We start from the raw sequence: 7,245 nt of genomic DNA on the forward strand, positions 1-7,245 counted from the left end.
CTTGGAGTACAAGCACTTTCAGAAAGCCAAACGTCTGCCTATTAGTGAAGTACATACCAAACATCGAGTTGTCCCAATCAAACAGATAGATGCTCAAAGACTTCTCAGAGTCTGGTATCCGGTCTTTACTATGACACGACAAGATGGGAAAATCTGGAGGTTTAGTGAAGCTGATTTCTTGAATTTATATTTGGAAGATTTAGAATATATGTACTGTGAGATCTGAAATATGACTAACAGAAAAGATGGAGCTCTTGTTGCTCTCAGTGCAATTAAAAGATTTATGCGAAGTCATGTTAAGGTGGCTATGATTATTGATATTCAGATGGGTCTTGAAGATAATGAAAAAATCATCAATCTGAAGAGACCTGATCAAGATCTAGAAGACATTGATGCCTATCCAGTTTACATGATTCTTGAAAAACCAGAGTTCAGAGTTATATACTTTGCTGAGCATCAAGTGAAGAAGTTTATGAGATTCAGCGAGCTAAACAAGTATTCAGATGGTACAATATGACTGGTGAGACGAGCACTTGACTTGAAGAGAGTAAACAATGACAGAGCTGCAGAGTCAGAGAGAATAAGCTCAAAAGATAGATATTTGTTGATCAATGCCATAAATCTGCTCGAGGAGAAGATTCAATACCGGAACACTCTAAGGAGGCTGGAGAAACTCCTCGGACTCAGAAAGACAAAATTTACAAGAGTTCGAACTTGAATCCAAAGGGGGAGAATGTTGGGTTCAAGTATGTGTGTTATTGTTGTATTGAAGTTCTCCATTTTACATGCTTTGTAATAGATTAGCTTAATGCTTTCTTTAGTGTAAATAGTTTTTTACTTTGTAATTGTCATTAAGCAATTCTGTAATTCCTGATTAAAGCTATAATTCTCTCTCAAGCAATACAAGAGATTTTGGTGATCTATTCTCTCTCTTCATCTTGTTCTTAATGTTCTTGAAGATCATGATCAGTTTTGTATGAATTTGGGAATTTCAAATTTTGTATAATCTTTAAAAAGTTTTCAATTAAAGATGGGTTTTTGGATGAAAATGATTTTGTCATGGAACCAGAGGCGCTCTTGTTGGTCATGACTCTTTGGATGGGGAACCAGAGGTCTCTGGTTGAGAGTGATGAACAAGTTCATCGATGGAATATTGGGTTGTATGAATAATGAGCCTTGGATAGACAAACCAGAGGCTCTGGTTAAGCATGGACAACCCTTTATGTTGGACCAAAGGGGCTCTGGTTGAATGCAAAAGATTTGTTCATCATTTATATAGCATTTTTTGTGTCTAGAGGCTCTGGATAGTAGAACTAGAGGCTCTGGGATGAAAAATGCATATTTATGCAATGAAAATTCTTTATAATGAATGAAAAACTCCCCCTGAAATGATGCATGGGGATGAGATTTGAGTTTAAAACTCCCCCTAGAAACAATAAGGAGGTTGATTTTGATGACCAGAGACTCTGGTCTATACAACCAGAGGCTTTGGTTGTGAAAGATGGTGAGAACTTATATGGAATGTTGTTAAGTATATGAATGGATATGAAAAAGAATGCGTCTTTGAGACCAGAGGGCTCTGGTTCCAAAGATAATAGATCCAGAGGCTCTGGTCTTTAGAACCACAGGCTCTAATTGTAAAGGCGATGCAAAGAAAAATGGAATTTTGGTTAAGTGCATGCAAGTATGTGTGAAATGGATGAGCCTTTGAGACAAGAGGGCTCTGGTTTCAAAGACTTTGAATCCAGAGGCTCTGGTTTCAAAGACATTGAATCCAGAGGCTCTGGTCTTTAGAACTAGAGGCTCTGGTTGAGAAAAGGGGACTTAATGAAAAAGTTCACAAAGTTTTAGCTTTGGACCAGAGGGCTTTGGTTTCAAAGTCGATGGAATATGACTTGGTTACATGCATGAATGAATGAGGAAGTCCAAGTTTGAGACCAAAGAGGTTCTGGTCTCAAAGAATTGGAATTCAGAGGCTCTGGTCTGTACAACCAAAGGCTCTGGTTTGGAAGGGAATACTTCGTGAAAAAAATACCAATTATTTGCTTTGGACCAGAGGTCTCTGGTTCCAAAGGCGATGAAAACTTTTAGCCAAAATTTAAGCAAGTATTTCTAAATGGCCAAAGGCTCTGGTCTATGCAACCAGAGGCTCTGGTTTAGAGTACTTGGTGTTTATGGCCATTATTATATTTATCACTTATAGGCATAACCATGAGATATTGAGGATCTCTGGTTTCAATCTAATGATTGCCTCTAAGTGGTGAGATTCAACATACCCATCTTGCTGACTAGGAATAAAAATCTTTTCTCATCAAGAGCCTTTGTGAAAATGTCAACAATTTGAATCTCAGTGGAACAAAGTACATCTCTATATTACCTTTTTCAACAATGTCTTTCAGAAAGTGGTACCTTACATCGATGTGTTTGGTCTTGGAATGCTGTACAGGATTAGCAGAGATGGCTATTGCACTCACTGAATCACAGAGGATTGGTATTTTTTCATATTGAAAGCCATAGTCCTTAAGTTGAGTCTTCATCCAGAGGACTTGTGAACAACAACTAGCAGCAGCAACATATTTTTCTTCTGCTGTAGAGGTTAAAACACAATTTTGTTTACTGGATGTCCAACTTACCAGGTTGTCCCCCAAGAGTTGACAGCTTCCATATGTACTCTGTCTATCAAGCTTGCAACCTGGATGATCTGCATCTGTGTACACTATTAGATCAAAGCCAGAGTTCTTAGGATACTAGAGACCTAATGAAGGGGTTCCCTTTAAGGTATCTAAAGATTCTCTTGACCTCAGAGAGATGAGATTCTTTAGGATTAGATTGATACCTAGCACAAAGACATGTAGCAAACATAATATCTGGTCTACTAGCAGTTATATATAGGAGTGATCCAATCATGCCTCTGTAGGCTGTTACATCTACAGGTTTGCCTGATGGATCAACAAATAACTTAGCTCCTGTAGCCATAGGTGTTCTCATCGATGATGAATTTAAGAGAAAGTATTTATTCAGAAGGTCATTCACATACTTGGACTGATTGATGAAGATCCCTTCTGAAGTTTATTTTATTTGAAGACCAAGGAAGAAACTGAGTTCTCCCATCATACTCGTCTCAAATTTACTTTTCATCAGCTCTGAGAATTTTTCGCAATGTTATGCATTTATTGAACCAAATATGATGTCATCCACATATATTTGCACAAGTAGTCTGTCACATTTGTGCTTCTTGAGAAAGAGGGTTGTATCGAGTGTACCTTTTTCGAACCCATTGTTGATGAGAAAGGTGGATATAGTTTCATACCAGGCCCTTGGTGCTTACGTCAGTCCATAGAGGCTTTGTCTAGAAAGTAGACGTACTCTGGATGTTTGGGATCTTCAAACCCAGGGGGCTGCTGCACGTATATTTCTTCTTGAAGTTTGCCATTGAGGAAGGCAGACTTGACATCCATCTGATAGACCTTAAAGCCTTTGTGAGCTGCATAGCCTAGGAATATCATGATGGCTTCAAGTCTCGCGACGGGATCAAATGTCTCATCGTAGACAATCCTTTCTTCCTGGTAGTAGCCCTTGGCAACAAGCCTAGCCTTGTTCCTTATGACTACGCCATCTTCGTCCTTCTTGTTTCTTAAGACCCATTTGGTTCCTATGGCCGTCTTCCCTTTGGGTAGAGGCATGATGGACCACACCTTGTTTCTCTCAAACTGGAGTAGTTCTTCTTGCATCGCGTCTATCCAGTTTGGGTCGTATAGGGCTTCAAAAATCTTCTTTGGTTCTATCATGCTAAAAAAGTTAGCGAAGAGGCATTCATTGGCTGTTGCGGATCTCGTCTTGACACCAGATGTTGGATCACCGATGATTTAGTGATGTGGATGGTCTTTTGTCCACTTGGTGCTCGACTGGGGTTCTAGAGCAACAGGATGCAGTTCTTCATCGACCAATGGAACTGCTTGCTCCCCCTCAAAGAGATCATCTTCAGAGTGAGACTCTGGTTCTTGTTCTTGATCTGAAGACACAGAAGAAGTAGAGGGTGAAGTAACATGAGTTTTAGTAAGAGTATTACCATTAGTATTGGAGACTTCATGTTCTTCATCGGTTCTAGTAGTGGGTTTTGCAGTTGGAGCATGTCCAGAAACTACTTCTTCTTCGAAGATGTCTTCAAATAACTGAGCTAACTCTGATTCATTAGGTTTGCCAATTGATGAATCAGAGGCTCTTTGTTGAAGTCCGATTCCTGAACTGTTGTGTCCAGAAGTCATTGGTGTGGAGTCATCAAAGGACACATTGATGCTTTCTATGACTATATTTGTCCTTTTGATGTAGACTCTCTAGGCCCTTGTGGTTTGAGAATATCCCAGAAAGATCTCTTCATCTGCCTTTTTGTCGAACTTGCCAAGATATTCCCTATCATTGAGTACAAAACATTTGCACCCAAAGACATGGAAATACTTGACATTTGGTCTTCTTTGATTGATGAGCTCGTAAGGTGTCTTCTGGTGCCTCTTGTTGATGATAGATCGATTATGGGTGAAGCATGCAGTTGAAATAGCTTCAGCCCAGAAGGTGATGGGTAACTCCGATGAAGCAAGCATGGTCCTTGCTGCTTACAAGAGGGTTCTGTTCCTTCACTCCACCACTCCATTCTTCTTCTGGCTGTTGAAAAGTTTTGTGAGATGCCTTCATTGATGAGGTATTCATCGATTCTGGCATTTTTGAATTCAGTTCCATTGTCGTTTCTAACTTGAATAAGTTTTCATTGTAGAAGGACTTGGAGCCTTTTCATCACCACAATGAGTAGATCAGGAACATCTGATTTCTTCTTTACAAACTCAACCCAGGTGTATCTGGAGTACTCATCAACTAGTACCAATATGTACTTCTTTCCAGAGAGGCTTTGTGTAGATATGGACCCATAGAGATCTATATGGATCATGTCCAAGGGCTTGGTGCAAAAGGTTTCCGACTTAGTTTTATGAGAGGCCCGTTTTAGCTTTCCCGTCTCGCAGGCGGAACACATATGGTCTTTTTCGAAATTGAGATCTGGAATCCCCTTGACCAGCTTCTGTTTGGCTAGCTTCCTTAGAACATCAAAGCTGAGATGTGAGAACTTTTGATGCCATAGTCAATTTTCATCGCTCTTATGGGATACAAGGCAAAGGGTGTCTTGTCACTTAGAGGATTGAAAATCCAAAAGATAGAGATTACCTTCTCTCTTAGCCTTGATGATGGTTTGACCGGGCTTTGTTTCTATGATACAGAAACCCTTGTAGAATCTGACTTCAAGACCCTTGTCGCAGAACTGGCTTATGCTTAGTAAGTTGCGCTTCAAACCTTCAACATAAGCGACTTTGCTGAAGGAGATGTTGCCTTTGATGAGAGTTCTGTATCCTTGATGGTACCCTTGCTGTTGTCTCCAAAAGTAACAGAGCCTCCAGATTTCTCGATGAAGGAAGACAGCTGACTTTTGTCACTAGTCATGTGCCTGGAGCAACCTGAATCCATATACCATGGTTACACATGCTGGTCCTGCATGATAAATTAAGTGGTTTTAGGTACCCATTTCATAATGGGTCCACGTTTGTTATTGGGAGATTCCTCTCTCTTTTCATCACCCTTAGCCTTTGCAGGCTTGGGTTTGTTTGCATTTCCCTTGCCCTTAGACTTGAGCTTCTCCATGTTTTCATTGGTTTTAACATGATAGCGATAAACGTGTTTGGAGAATATGCAGTGATGTGTCAACATATGGTTCCTCGGGTTTTGTAAAAGAGTTATACATTGGCAATTATGATTTTTTGGATATGAATGTCTAACTTTCTTTTTATTCGATAAGAATGAAGAAGTAAATGTAGGGATGAAAATCCTGTCCTAGCATCGGTTGTTTTTACAAACTTCTTATCTAGTTCAGATTTTTTATTTGTGGAAGTCTTGGGCTTTACTTCTTTACTTATGAGGAAGGACTGCTTTTCTTCAGCTGAATGAGAGGAAAAGTGGTGGTTAGCTTTCTCAAAGGCAGGCCACTTCTATTTTTGCTCAGGAGTAAACTTAATGAACTTAGAAGATGTACTAGGGCCTTGTGAGTTATCGTTAGCAGATTTGATATTGTTCAGCTTTCCCTTTCCTCTATCTGAAGATTTCATCGATGGTGGTACATCAGATTTCATTGAGGGTTTGAAGTTTTGAGGCTTCTTATCCTCAATGATCTTTGGTGATTCACAGACTATCTCTTCTTCAGATTCAAAATCAAGAAAGTCTCTCGCTGATTTCTCGAAATCAAAATTATCATGGATGTTTGTAGGAGGTGTAGGTTCAGAGGTTGATCCTTCAGAGTGATCTGTTGGGGGTTCCATCGTTTCTAACTTAGACGAACTTCCAATGTTACTTGGATGGTTCATCAATTCATCAACTGACTGTTCCTTACTAGGATTCTCCTTTTCATCAACAGTACTTGCTGATGAAGTGGGATAGACAACTAGAGACTCTGATTTAACCATAGGGTTTTCATCGGTCTCTGATTTGAAGGCGTCATTCCTTTCATCAAAATTCTTACATGTACTACTCTTGTACACCATGTTTTCTAAATATTTTTAAGCAAAGCTTACACCCATACCCATCTTTTAATATTATTGGTTTATTTCGTATTTTAACGCTTTGCACCAATCAAAACTCAAATATTTTCTCAACCCGAAACATTGTTTAAGAAGTTCATGAAAGTCTCTGATTCTCAGTAAGTCCGGTCCCGAAACGATCTTGGTACTATACCACTTTATTACTTGAAGCGATCTTAGTGTCGGCGTGCACTTGCACCGTCACTTTGGGGATTTTATGCCCACTGTGTGCACACTTACGATCCCAACACATCAAGTTTTTGGTTCCGCTGTCGGGGACTGGCACGATTTTTATCCTGAGATATTGATTTTTATTTGAGCCTTGGTCAGTTGTTTCATTCGCTGTTCCTGTGTTGTATGCCACGGATACAACACGGTGATCTTTTACCTCTCGATCTTGAGTTAGAAAGAACAATTAGGAGACGAAGAAGAGGTAGAAACAACCGGCAAAATCCCAACCGTACCATGGGGGATAATCCACCTCCTCGGGAAGCCACGGTTAATATTGTCGATGACAAAAATAGAGGCATACGGGACTACGCAACTCCCGAATTTGGTCAATTGGCCTCGGGAATTGGTAGGCCCGAAATGACAGCAACATCTTTTGAGCCCAAGCCGGTTATGTTTCAAATGA

The sequence above is a fragment of the Cynara cardunculus genome, assembly GCF_001531365.2.
Source record: "Cynara cardunculus var. scolymus isolate 2C chromosome LG 2, CcrdV1, whole genome shotgun sequence".
Classification (NCBI taxonomy): Eukaryota; Viridiplantae; Streptophyta; class Magnoliopsida; order Asterales; family Asteraceae; genus Cynara; species Cynara cardunculus.